The sequence below is a fragment of the Sebastes fasciatus genome, chromosome 22 (assembly GCF_043250625.1).
Source record: "Sebastes fasciatus isolate fSebFas1 chromosome 22, fSebFas1.pri, whole genome shotgun sequence".
Lineage (NCBI taxonomy): Eukaryota > Metazoa > Chordata > Actinopteri > Perciformes > Sebastidae > Sebastes > Sebastes fasciatus.
The window spans coordinates 14,541,083-14,555,825 of record NC_133816.1 but is presented as its reverse complement, the minus strand read 5'-3'; the positions used below and the strand labels follow the sequence as shown (position 1 = coordinate 14,555,825).

At 41.3% G+C, this 14,743-nt stretch overlaps 1 protein-coding gene across 2 annotated transcripts in view; it reads right to left on the bottom strand.

Annotated features, from left to right (window-relative positions):
* The window catches only part of pea15 (proliferation and apoptosis adaptor protein 15), a 60,248-nt gene extending 47,191 nt beyond the window's left edge, over window positions 1-13,057 (bottom strand). The window contains exon 1 of one of the 2 annotated variants that reach the window (XM_074623758.1): window positions 12,647-13,057. The gene's annotated coding sequence lies outside the window, so the exon portion shown is untranslated. The remainder of the gene's footprint in view (window positions 1-12,646) is intronic. The other variant, XM_074623757.1, reaches the window with a different exon arrangement.
* Between the last annotated feature and the right edge of the window lie 1,686 nt (window positions 13,058-14,743).

Below are 14,743 nucleotides of genomic sequence, written 5' to 3'. Positions count from 1 at the left end.
TTAGGAAACAGCCATGAACAATTAACTGGAAATGTTAATATATTCTGAGCTGCTTCTGTCTTGAAACTGATTTACTGACACTTTTAGTATTTATTTATAAGCTAGTTATTTCACACAAATGTCATCATGGCATTTGCTAGTAAATAAAAAAACTTCAATATAGTTGTTACAAGTTCACCTTCTTGGGAAATTAAAGTCACTGTGTAGAATTAAAATAAAATAAATAAATTCCACAATTAAATTAAATTAAAATTAAAATTGTGTTTATTTTTTATTAATTCAGCTAATTTAATTTAATTAATTTAATGAACATGTTATTTCACACAAATGCAAGCAAATTAAAAATGATAACTCTTTGCTATAGTTGTTACAAGTTGGCTTTCTTGGGAAATTAAAGTCACTATGTGTAGCATTAAATTAAAATAAATAAATTCCACAATTAAATTAAATTCATAAAAACAAATTAAATTAAATTGAATTAAATTAAAATTTAAATTTATAACCACCCCCTAGTGGTACAATCAAATAAGACACAACATATGCCGTCACCATTGTAAAAGATGCTACAATCGCAAACAAATTCTCCAGATAGTGAATACTCGCGCTCATGCGACCGTGGTGTAGTCCGTTTATAGCCTAACGTTTGCTTTTTACTTCTGGCGATTACATTTACACTTAAAAAAAGTGGTTTGTGAAGATTATCTTGCTGAACAAAAGATGTAAGCATCATAAACATGAGCTTCTTTTCTGCAATAATCCAAAGCCCAATGGAAAAATCCCATTGGATTTTTGTTGAGGGTGATGCTAACTTTCTGGTCTGCCTACAAAAATCCGTCATCCCTGGAGCACTCTATTCTTTAATGATTTCATCTTTTAAACCCGACTTTACTCACAAAGCACGGCAGGCTAAAGTAGTTTTTTAAGACGATTTCCTCATGGATTGAGCAAAATGTCATTTTAGATGATTTAGAGAAGATGTTCCAAACATTGAATACTGCAAAGAAAGAAAGATATATAATGGGAACAGAGTGAAATCAAACAAAGACAAGGGCAGATGTGGCTTGTGGGCTGCTCGCTGCCCACCTCGGTTTTAGTCTCTCCAAAAAACTCGGTGAAAAAGTATTCCATTAAAGCTTCTAACCGGGCCTCTGTGCAACGGTACAATGCATTAGTGCAAGCTGCAATACCACGAGCACTAGGTGGGTACACAGGTCCCCAGAGGGTTACATAAACAACATGCACAGAGCAAGTTTGACGCCTGCATCGCATTTTATCAGTTTGAGCGGAGAGGAGGTACATGTGTGTGTGTGCGTGTACTTTGTGAATTTTTCATCTCAGTGGCGGCGGAGGTTAACCTGATTCCCGAGGCTTTTTCAACCACACATACAGTACATGAACACACACACACGACCATGAACACACTTCAGGAGGGGATGGAGGTAATACCATTAAGGCAGACAAAGGCATACTTCCTTTTCGAGATGGATGACACGGATGCTGAGACAGCTGTGTGGAGGAAAAACAAACATCAGGAAATACCAGAAAAAAAGGTGTAAAAGAAAATGTAAAGCTCAAACATGGATTTCACCATCTTGTTATTCCCGAAAATGACTACACCAACCCCAAAATCTCCCATCAAACGGTCTTTCATGAAGTACAAAAGGACAAAATTTGGTCTAATTCAGGGTGCCACAAAAAAAAAAACGACCACTCTGAATCACCTCAGCAACACCACTAAGTGTCTCATCAAGGCACTCATGGCTCATCAGAGCAACTGTTATAGACCCGTACTCTCCACCCACGCCACGAGCTTCTACATCACACACACACACACACACACACACACACACACACACACACACACACACACACACACACACACACACACACACACACACACACACACACACACACACACACACACACACACACACACACACACACACACACACACACACACAAATATCCTTCATCATCCAAAGAGCAGATGAAGAAGCGCAAACACACCAGACCCCCGACGGGCACTGCCAGCTTCTCCACGGCGCCACAGGCTGAGTCCTCGTCTGTCGCATGACAAAAACAAAAACGAGCCCAAAAATTACACACACCAGGGTTATTGCAGTTCATTTTAGTTTTACTTTTTCTTAATAGTAATACTTGCATTTTAAAGGGGACATATCATGCCAATTTTCAGGTTCATACTTGGTCAATAAACACTTTATTTTTCTCATACGGTCTGTCTGAATATACCTGTATTCACCCTCTGTCTGAAAAACTTTGTTTTAGCGCCTGTGATCGGCATGTGATCAAAAATATGGCTCACCTTTGCAAAGGTAGTTCTCAAGCTGTGGACGGTACATTCTAATGAGCCTGATGTGACATAGGAAGGGGGAGTCAATTCAGAATGGCTTGTTGAATCACATGTTTTCTGATCTAGGCAGCACACGAAAAACTTACGGGGTTGTCTTATTTTACTCCAGATACCCAAAATGTATGTGCACAAGCACTGAAAAAGTGAGTTTTTTTTTTATGATATGTCCCCTTTAACCCTTTTGAGAGCAAGCACTGTCCTGAAATGTTCTGGTATCGTGACATCACTATCCGCAAGCACCCGAATGCACTGTGTAGGTTTGTTTTTCCTAGCTTAGTGAAATTACTGGAAACAAATGACTGCGTGGAAGTTACTGCAGGAGGCTGACTGGGATGGTAAAGTAATCGTGACTTGTGCTTTTGTGTGCAGATGTAGATGAGAAGAGCATGTGAAATGCATCAGCTCGACAGACAGCACCGAGGGGGGACTCGAGGGCTTTCGCTGAGCAGCTGACTACAGTACATTCAGCATTTTGTTTTGTTTCCTACCCTAACCCAGGAAGTGGCGGAGAGATTGGTGTTTTACACTAATGTACACGCTAGTTAAAAAACAGCTGGATTCACTAGGGACTTTTTTCACAGTCAATTTGATGATTAAAACTGATGTGAGCGAGGCAGAAACAGAGTCAACACTGAGGTGACCGTTGACAGAATATCCTGTAACACCTGAAACACACACACACACACACACTGCAGAACTCCCTCACCTCTTGCTTCAATCGAATCAACTCTTCTATCAAATCCAATCAAACCCACTGAGGCGTTTCATTTCGGAGTCGAGCGGCGGAGTAGATTATGCACACGGACGAAGACAGAATGGCCTGAATCAAAGTGTGTATGCATGTGTGTGTGTGTGTGTGCATGTAAAACAGAGGGAAAAACAGTGTGTGTATTCACGTGTTTGTGCATGTGTGCGCTGCAGCCCATCTGCACTGTTGCTGTTTGTGTGGCTCTGTCCGTCTGTGTAGGCTTAGGTGTGCTGCATGTGTGTGTGTGTGTGGATCACTTCATCCATTATTCTGGCCACTGTGAAACACTGCCAGTCACACAGATTGGGTTATGAAACACTTCCACAGTTGTGTTAAAGCGTACAACACCTCCCTCCGTCCATAAAATCAACAGAATCACTCCAGTTTTGCATATAACCCACGCTAACTAGTACCTATTTACATCCTCTCACTATACCCTGCTGATGCCCCCAAAAAAAGGGAAATATGAAAACTCTGCAGCGTGATATATTTGCATGGATTCAATTACAACACGGAGCAGATAAACAGCCACAAAAGTGGAGGCAAGCATTAAATAAAAGCAGCTTTTTTGCTGGTGTAGGCGTCACTTGTAGCACGGCAACTGACCGACCGACCACGCAACCAAGCAGTCGCTGCCGGAGGGATTAAATATGTGTTTATGTGTCCATGTGGCTGCAGGCAGAGAGAGAATGGCTTAACCTTTTTGGCATTGGGGGAATTGAAAATAAATCATTGCACATGCTTCAGGTATGCAAACACAGTTAACAAGGTAAATCTCTCCTTCAGGTTAAAGGAGAAATTGTGACCAGCTGCTCATTTCCTCTTCCAGGTAACATATACATGGTTTTTGATGCTAATTTAATAGGAGGTGTCATGATTCTGTAAATCCACGATTCGACTTTCGATTTAAACCCATTGTTAGACGACGGAGTCTTGATTTGCAAAGATCAACAGATCATTGGTTTAATGCCCTGACAACGGTCATTTACATTTTCAAATTCTTCTTTAAAAAGAGAACTGAACTCCCCTTTTTTTTTTATTTAGAAAGTGTTTCAAAAATTAGACTACAACAGTCTACAATATTAAAAGCTGCATCTTTTCAAAACCAGTATCTGCGTGACCCACCTCAGAACATAATCATTACAAAAACAACACATAAATCCTTCTGCAGTGCATTATAAGTGTGCTGTAATCTACAAAAATACTGTTTTGTTGTCATGATTGTTTCTCTCCTCTGATCACTGTTTGTTGCTGAGGACGGAGGCAGAGCTTTGCACAGTCTGAGTGCGCTGAGAGATGGCACAAAAAACGTGCATGTAGGCTGAAATTCAAGAGAGCTAGGAGTAAGGAAACGTAACTAACTAACTAACTAACTAACTAAAGTCCGGTAGCTGCTAGTCTTATTCATGCAGTGTAAAATGCCACAGGCATGCAGGAAGTGCCCCGAGTATCGCAGCAAAAAGGACGGCCCACATTTCCCATCATGCCTGCCTAGTCCCGAGTGCTGGACTGAGTAGTTTAAGTTTGCGGTTTTATGTCCCAAAATGCAAATGTTACCCTAACCAGCAAATTAAATGGTACATATTCATATGGATTTGGATGATAAAACCCCCCTATAGGACCATCTGTGTTGTATCTAGAATACAGACCTTTTTTGTTAATGCAGTAGCTGACGGGAAGTAAACTCGGACCAAAGCTGTTGCCCTAGCAACAGACAGGCAATAATAAGAAATCTGTGACAGTGAATGAAAAATTGATTATAACCGGTGATGTAACTGGAAATGCGGACTTCCCCTTTAAGGCATTACTTCCTGTTTGCTGACGAGCACAGCATGCAGTGCTCTGAGGGAGCACAACACAACACTCGGTGTTTGTTATAGACATTTAGAAAAACAAGTAGGGGCGGTAAGCTTATAGCTCTGGGTGCTGGTTTCACTCCGGGGCCCAGTCTTACTTTGTCACTGTTCTCAGTATCACATCCTGTGACCCCGGTGACTGAGACGGAGTTGTCAGGCTTAGGTTTCCTATTCGGTTTCATCTGATATACAGTTGTGAGTATTAGGGCTGTACCTGAATCAGATTTTTCCTCCAAGCGAGCTCAGAGTTTAGAACAAAATACTCAACTTTTTGTTGTGCTGCCCTCCGTCGACTATCACATTAGTACAAGTTTATAACCTGTGCTATGCTGCAACACTGCTTGGCTCTGCGTACAATGATACAAGTGCAGTGATTTGACTGACAAATGAGGTTTAGCTCAAGGGCTTCTCAACTGATGATTCATATCACTGAAGTTTAGGTGGCAGCCTTTTTCAAATCCAGGTGGAGTCAAAGTCTTTGAGGCAATTATGTATTTTTACGTATTTATTCATATGGATATACTGCCCTGTCCGGTGGGCAACCTGCGAGTCTGAAAAGTGAACCAAAGTGCCTTAAACTTGCATTCTTTCTAATAGCCAGCAGGGGGCGACTCCTCTGGTTGCAAAAAGAAGTCGGATTGTATAGAAGTCTATGAGAAAATGACCCTACTTCTCACTTGATTTATTGCCTCAGTAAACATTGTAAACATGAGTTTATGGTCTCAATCGCTAGTTTCAAGTCTTCTTCAATACAGCATGATGTTCATTTAGTAAATTATGGTCCCATTTAGAATCAAATAGACCATAAAGCAGGGGATGCTTTAGGGCGTGGCTACCTTTTGATTGGCAGGTTGCTACCATGGCGTTGGTAGTTGGGAGTTGTCCGTGTTTTTGACTTACAGCTTTAACCCTTTCACAGTGTGTTTTCAGTTCATGAAAGTGAATTGTAACAGTTTGGTCGCCTAAAAAAAGACTTAGGGCTGCAACTAACGATTATTTTCATTATCGATTAATTTGCAGATTATTTTCTACAGTAGATTAATCGATTAATCTGCCTATAAATGTCTTGTTTAGTCAGTCCAAAACCCAAAGATAGTCAGTTTAATAGGATATAAAACAGAGAGAAGCAGGTAATCTCCATATTATATGCACATTTTTGCATTACAAATTATTTTAACGATTAGGAAAATAGTTGCGGATTATTTTTTTTGACGATAAACTAATGGATTTGTCGACCAACCGTTGCAGTTCTAAAATGTCTCAGTCTGGTTATACTTACTGTAGCTCCGCCCTTTCATGTTACTTCTGGTTGCAAAAAAACAAGATGGCGACGGCCAAAATGCTGAACACAAGGCTTCAAAACGGCAGTCCACAAACCAATGGGTGACGTCACGGTGTCTACATCCACTTCTTATATACAGTCTCAATATTAATAGAAAGAAATTAATATTAATAGAAAGAAAGATTGTTACCTCCGCCGAGAAGGTTATGTTTTCGGTTTGGTTTGTTTCTTGGTTTGTTTGTCTGATTGTCAACAGGATTACGGAAAAACTACTGCCCCGAGTTTCATGAAACTTGGTGGAAGGGTGTAGCATGGGCCAAGGAAGATCCCATTGCATTTTAGAGTGGATCAGAATCCCAGGGCGGATACACCCATGATGTTTCACTCATGGAAACAGCCCTTCTAGTTACATAATGTCAATGTTCCCTGCATCACCTCAAGCTTTGCATCTGTTCTGGCCTGCAGGATAACAATGCAAATTCTTTTGCTTGTTGCATGTCTAGAACATGTGTACTGTTTACTTTCAGAGAAATGTTACAGTTGAGTTAGAAGTTGGCATCTGCTCCAACAGTTTAATCTGTAAATGGATAACAGACCTGAGGAAATTGGGCGGCAGCGGAGGGCGAAGCAAACGGGCGGCCGTAGCGCACACTACAGGCAGTGATGTAACGCGGCATAACGGCGCTGACCCTCTGTAACTCAAAGCTTCCTGAGAGCCCGGCACACATATGGTGAAAGTAAACAAACGCGCAGCAGGGGGTTGTGGGAAACAAAAGGCCAGGGTAGTCTGACAGTGACATATCTGTCCCCTCTGTGTACCAGGAGGCATGTCAGAGGATCCACTGCTGCAGGAAGTGGATCCTTTCAGAGTGACAGTGAGGCTGAAAAACACGGGTTGTTTTCACGACATCCGAGTCCTTACTTTGACACCACACACGTTTCTGTTCGGTTTTCAGCATGACGTGATCTTAATTACCCAGTGTGCTGCGTTGACGTGCTTTGTTGTCAGTTCAGGCTGATACTGGGCTTTATTAGATATCCAATGTCGGCCTGTCAGTGAGGATGCAGTGGAGGTTAGCCTGGGTCTCATGATGACAAAAAGGCTTTTCTACACTGACAACAATGCAGCCCTGTAGCAAATCCTCAATCCTAACAGTAATGTATGTACCTGACAAAGCATGAATTCAGACTTTTTACACATCGGCGTCACAATGTAGTTTATTTCAGCATCCTTTAAATCCGTTTATTGCAATTAAATCACAGCACAACCTGTTTATTTTGGGTTCGTACCGCAGTAGCGACGTGTGGCTTGCTAGACACTAGGGGTGGGGAAAAAAAATCTATTATTTTTTAACAATTTTGAAATTTATTTTTTAATGCCAGTCAATATATTTGCTTCATTTGAGTCTGTATGGAGGTAGAAAGAAGTTATCGCTTTTCAATGTTGGAGTAACGTGTCATCATATCCGTTCTGTATCCGTCACCAAAACAACAGCTCGCCGCCGGATGATGTTATGAACCCAGACATGCCTGCGACTTGTTTTCCGACGTTTTGGACTTCCACAACATATACAAAGCAGCAATAGTGGTTATTTCGGTCAAACTCTTGCAATTAATGCAAGGCAAACATTTGCATTTGGTGTGAACGCAGCATAAAAATCATGTCTTAGCCCTGCTTCATTATGGGAAATAAAGATATTTTTGGGTCGTATTACCCAGCCCTATTTTTGAAAGATGAAGTCAGTTAGCCACACACTGCAATGCTGGTTTTTCCCACCATGACTAATCTGTGATGATCATACCAAATGGAAATAGATCAGATGTCGGACAGTCCAGTTTAGTCTGATCAAAGTTTCCATTCCCCATTTCCTGCGGTTGCAGAAGTGACAACACAGGACTTTCACATTTTGGGCAAACTTGAGTGAATTTATAGGTTTCAGTTTTCCAGTGAAGAGATGTTTTTCCTTGCATATTAACATGTTGAAAACAGAAGCTACAATTAAGTTTATTATGGTTATTGGGACGTCTATTCTGTTGTCTGGAATGTGTGATAATAAACAGCTTGCTGACAAGGGAGAGTCATGCAAGTCCATGCCAAAAAAAAACCCCCCAAAAAACTGACATGTTTTTCTTTTGTTTTCATTGCGTCAAGTTACACCAGTTTAACGCTGATCTTCCCGAAAACTGTGTTTGACTCAGCGCCTGTAAACAGCCAACCACAAACATTCCCCTGGCGGCGGCGGGGGGACAACCGACACCGCCGACGCACGCAGAGAGGAAGTGAACCCGAGAGAGGAAGCACAGTTCTGCTGCGCTGACCACTTTTTTTTTTTCTTTGTCCGAGAAGACGGATCGATATGTATCAGAGAGGAGACCGGCTCCCAAAAAGCTGAGTCAAGGCACACACACACACACACACACACACACACACACACACACACACACACACACACACACACACACACACACACATATATTTGTACTTGTATAATTGTGAGGACCCTGTAGCTCCTGACCACAGCTAGATGCTAAACCCCTTAAAACATCCTTAAAACCCTCAGACAGCCCTTTCTAGGAAATCCACACTTTTCAAAAAGGTCCTCATAAACCTGCAAAACTACAGATTCAATTCAGGATTACAGGGACGCTTTACTGTTGCTATCGCTTTACAAAAAGACTCTAACCTTTACTAGAATTTACCACCACTACTATAGCAGTTACTGTTCCAATAAAATAAAGTTGACTCTATCCTGCTATACTGGGGTTCGTTCAGCAGCTTGTAAAAAAGGGATGCTATGAGTGGAATGCAGCCTCACAGGAAATGAACTGACAGCTGTCATGCTGTATCACACACTGAAGTAATTGTGTGCAGTATGCGGATGGATGTACTGTATGTGTGTGTCACATGGGGTCAGAATGCAAGAGGACACTGAAAATAGTAGGGTTGAAAAAAAAAAAATCTATTCAGTTATGTATCGCAATTTTTTTTTTTTTACGATTTTGAAATAGATTTTTTTTTAATGCCAGAATCGATATATTTTCTTCATTTGAGTCTAGACGGAGGTAAAAAGAAGGTACCGCTTTCATTGTTGTAGTCACGTGACATCATATCCGTATCCGTCAACCGATACAAACCACAGCTGGCCGCAGCGAGGAAGTACAAAACAGCGGAGGTTCCGCGCGGATACAACTTCACAATTTAAATACATACATGCTGAAAATCAAATATTTAAATGTATTAGTTTAGATTTTTCTAAATAAATACATCAGGAAGGAAGTTAAATAACGCTCCAAACTTGCGCTAACCTCTCCAAAATCCGACAGCCGCTATTCTGTCTTTCAGAGGTGGTAGCGGGCTCAGTATTAAAGCTAGAGTGAAGATACCATACCACTGGTACTGGATTAACTCAAACTATCCCTTTAATGCATTTCTACGTTTTATATTCTACATTGAGTCGGAGCAAAAACAACTGGCCTAAAAAAGCAAAAAATATAATAGGAATACTTTTATAACACCATCAGGGGATTAAAACACAGACAATGGAGGGATATTAGGTGATATAAACCAGCTAATGGTGAGGGAGAGGAGTGCTAGTCAGTCGCCCCCACCACTCCCAACACATACAGGCAGGCCAGACACATCCATTCATAAAAGACCCACCCCTTCCCCTTCCCCTTCCCCATCCGCTCACACACACACACACACACACACACACACAGCCATTCGGGACCGTCACAGGTGGTCGCCGGCAGTTTATTATCGCCTCTGACTGAGTTTTGTGTGGGTTTAGAGGCAGAACATTTCTGATAATCAAATGAAATACAAGATATATGACCCAGTTAAAGCATCACAGACAACATATATATAAATATTATATATAAAATGATGTAACTTATTCAATTCGATATATGATAACATCACTAAATCAAGTGCCAATGAACGGGGGAGCATTATGGAAATATTTGGCTGGGAAGTAATGAAAAGGACATTGGATCCGTGAACGCCTCCAGCAGACACTAAAATCCAATCCAATTAGTCTAATCAATGGTGTGTTAAAAGCCCTCTTGGGAAATGGGAAATTCCCCAACTTGCCACTTATAACAGTCAAGTTCATGACATGAGTCGTGTCAACAAGGTGTTGCACATTTTCACATGGCTTGTTAAGATAAATAAGTGGCCATCACAAAACACTTCTATTTTCAATATTATATATATATATATATATATATATATATATATAATATTTGCTCAAATATTTTGGAAATAACAGGAAGAAACTTCCAGTGTCCAAATTTGTCTTTTAGAATGAATTTCACCCACAAAATAAATGTGTACATTTCTATATCCATAAGGACCATGAACGCCCCGTTTCCTCAACTTTCGACCTATTTGATGCCAGATACCTAACTCGCGGGAACGAGATACCTAACTCGAGGGAACGAGTTACCTAACTCGAGGGAACGAGATACTAACTCGAGAGAACGAGATACCTAACTCGAGGGAACGAGTTACCTAACTCGAGGGAACGAGATACTAACTCGAGGGAATGAGATACCTAACTCGAGGGAACGAGTTACCTAACTCGAGGGAACGAGTTACCTAACTCGAGGGAACGAGATACTAACTCGAGGGAACGAGATACTAACTCGCGGGAACGAGATACCTAACTCGAGGGAACGAGTTACCTAACTCGAAGGAACGAGATACTAACTCGCGGGAACGAGATACCTAACTCGAGGGAACGAGATACTAACTCGAGGGAACGAGATACTAACTCGAAGGAGCGAGATACTAACTCGCGGGAACGAGATACCTAACTCGAGGGAATGAGTTACCTAACTCGAGGGAACGAGTTACCTAACTCGAGGGAACGAGATACTAACTCGAGGGAACGAGATACTAACTCGCGGGAACGAGATACCTAACTCGAGGGAACGAGTTACCTAACTCGAAGGAACGAGATACTAACTCGCGGGAACGAGATACCTAACTCGAGGGAACGAGATACTAACTCGAGGGAACGAGATACTAACTCGAAGGAGCGAGATACTAACTCGCGGGAACGAGATACCTAACTCGAGGGAACGAGTTACCTAACTCGAGGGAACGAGTTACCTAACTCGAGGGAACGAGATACTAACTCGAAGGAGCGAGATACTAACTCGAGGGAACGAGTTACCTAACTCGAGGGAACGAGATACTAACTCGAAGGAGCGAGATACTAACTCGCGGGAACGAGATACCTAACTCGAGGGAACGAGATACTAACTCGAGGGAACGAGATACTAACTCGAAGGAGCGAGATACTAACTCGCGGGAACGAGATACCTAACTCGAGGGAACGAGTTACCTAACTCGAGGGAACGAGATACTAACTCGAAGGAGCGAGATACTAACTCGAGGGAACGAGTTACCTAACTCGAGGGAACGAGTTACCTAACTCGAAGGAACGAGTTACCTAACTCGAGGGAACGAGATACTAACTCGAAGGAGCGAGATACTAACTCGAGGGAACGAGTTACCTAACTCGAGGGAACGAGTTACCTAACTCGAGGGAACGAGTTACCTAACTCGAGGGAACGAGATACTAACTCGAAGGAGCGAGATACTAACTCGCGGGAACGAGATACCTAACTCGAGGGAACGAGTTACCTAACTCGAGGGAACGAGATACTAACTCGAAGGAGCGAGATACCTAACTCGAGGGAACGAGATACTAACTCGAAGGAGCGAGATACTAACTCGCGGGAACGAGATACCTAACTCGAGGGAACGAGTTACCTAACTCGAGGGAACGAGATACTAACTCGAGGGAACGAGATACTAACTCGAGGGAACGAGATACTAACTCGAGCCACTTAACAGTCAAGTTCATGACATGAGTCGTGTCAACAAGGCGTTGCACATTTTCACATGGCTTGTTAGATAAATGTGGCCACAAAACACTTCTATTTTCAATTTTTTTCTTTTATTATTTATATCTATATATATAATTTTTGCTCAAATATTTTGGAAATAACAGGAAGAAACTTCCAGTGTCCCAAAATGTCTGTTAGAATGAATTTCACCCACAAAATAAATACATTTCTATATCCATAAGGACCATGAACGCCCCATTCCCTCAACTTTGGACCAATTTGATGCCAAAACAAGCCAGAAAAACTACATTTTACAGGCTGACTGTGAAGCAGTCTCTCTCACACACACACACACACACACAGTCATCATGTAATGGTATGCAAGGAGAGAAATGATCCATATATCCATGAATGGAGGAGCAGCACAGTCCAATTCATGAACTACACCCTGCATGGTTTTGTCTTAAAGAAATGGCCTCACCAAAAGAAAGAAAGAGGTTTGCAGAGTTAAAAACCAGAGATGTACTCACCCCAAAGCTCAGCAGATATGAGTCAGCTACAGACAGGAGACAGAGGAGAGAGAGATGAGGGAGTCTGCAGGAAGATAATCTCCCCTGGATGTCACAGAAAGCTGCAGCTCTGTGAGAGAGACAGAGAGAAGGATAGACGTGCTGCAGGAGAAGGAAAGAAAAAGTCCAATCCTTTTAGTCACTTTCTGCAGGTTTCAGTGATGGATTTGAGTCTATGTCATCAGAGGTGGAGGGGCCGTGAAGGGGACACAGGTGAGACGAGCTGTCAGTCAGTCAGTCAGGTGTTTGCAGGTAATAAAAGAGAGAAATAGAGGAGGAGGGTCGTGATTCCGCTCTCCGTCCGTCTGCTCTGCTGCTCTGCTCAGTCACCGGCTGGCTGCTGAAACGTGGAAACGCCTTTTCCTCTCTCTCTCTCTCTCTCGGTCACAGTTAAGCACGCTGTCTGATTCGTGCAGAGATCGTCTATTGCAAACAGAGGATCACTCTCTCTCAATATAAACCACTCAATGACTTATGATGGTGTATTATAAGGGCCACATTGAAGGGAAAAACAAATCTATAGAGATTTCAAGAATAAAGTCAAAATATTACGAAAAAAAAGTTGTAATTTAATGAGAATAAAGTCATACTATTTCAAGGGGAAAAAAAGTAATATTATGAGAATAAAGTCATAACTTTACAAGAAGAAAAGTCATAATATTAAGAAAAAAAGTTGTAATTTAATGAGAATAAAGTCATACTATTTCAAGGAAAAAAGTCATAATATTACGAGAATAAAGTCATAACTTTACGAGAAAAAAAGTCGTAATATTAAAAAAAAGTTGTAATTTAATGAGGATAAAGTCATACTATTTCAAAGAAAAAATTTGTAATATAACAAGAATAAAGTCACAACTTTACGAGAAAAAAGTCGTAATATTATGAGAATAAAGTCATAACTTTACGAGAAAAAAGTCGTAATATTACGAGAATAAAGTCATAACTTTACGAGAATAAAAGAAAATAACATGTAAAACTTATACTACTATACATATATATATATATACTAATATTATGACTTTATTCTCGAAATCTCAGATTTTTTTTTTTTTCCTCAATGTGGCCTTAATACTCTGTTGTGCCGTCGTACCATAGACCTACAACAATGATAAATAAAAATGAAAATGTAAACAAAAAAACAGTTATTCATTTCCATTTTTATAAATCCACAGGGAGCCACTGGAGAGGGGCAAAAGAACCACAGGTTGCAGACCCCTGTCATAGACGAACATAACGTACCGATATGTACAGGCTGTCCCCAGCGTGGATGCATGAAAACAAGCTGCCACAGTCAAAAAGAGCAGGCTTGAAGCTGGTTTACCAACTGGGTAAAGTGGGCAACTGCCCCAGACTCCAGGACCCCAAAGAGCCGGTTTACTACACGTCAACTGGTTTTGGTAATTTTTTAGCACCATCAATCTTTTTTTAATTGATCAACTTTCATCAACATTACACACTCAAAAACTGAGCAATTTTATTATCTTCGTTCAGTCATTTTCCAGTGTGACCACACTACATGCAAAACCTACTGAGCGTCAGTATGCAGTATAGTATGGAACTGGGATGCAACCACTGTTTTAGACAGCAGTGCACAATGCCATAAGCTGCATATTCTGCACGGAGCCGGCCAAGCTGTAAATTTATTAATCAAAGTGTTGTGTATCAAACTCATTTGGCCTGTGATCAACTTCCTGCAAATGCCAAAAAAAAAAAAAATGGAGCAGGAAAGGGAGATGGACACATTGATGGTCAGCAAAAGTGAAAACAATTGCTGGCAATTTGGCCACATGCAGAGATGGCACAAGAGATGGCACCTCATCAAAATAATGTCTGCTATTGAAATCCGCAAGAAAGATGAATAAAAAAACAACAAGAACGTGCTACTCATGACACTGTTGCCAACTGCCAATAGACTTTAACTGAGCCCACTGGTGGGCCTCAGAGCACCACCTAGTGGGGTGCGGATCTACTACCAACTGGTTAGATTAACCTCTTCAAAATCTGACGGCCCCTATTCTGTTTTTCAGAGGTCGTAGCGGGCTCAGTTTTAAAGCTAGA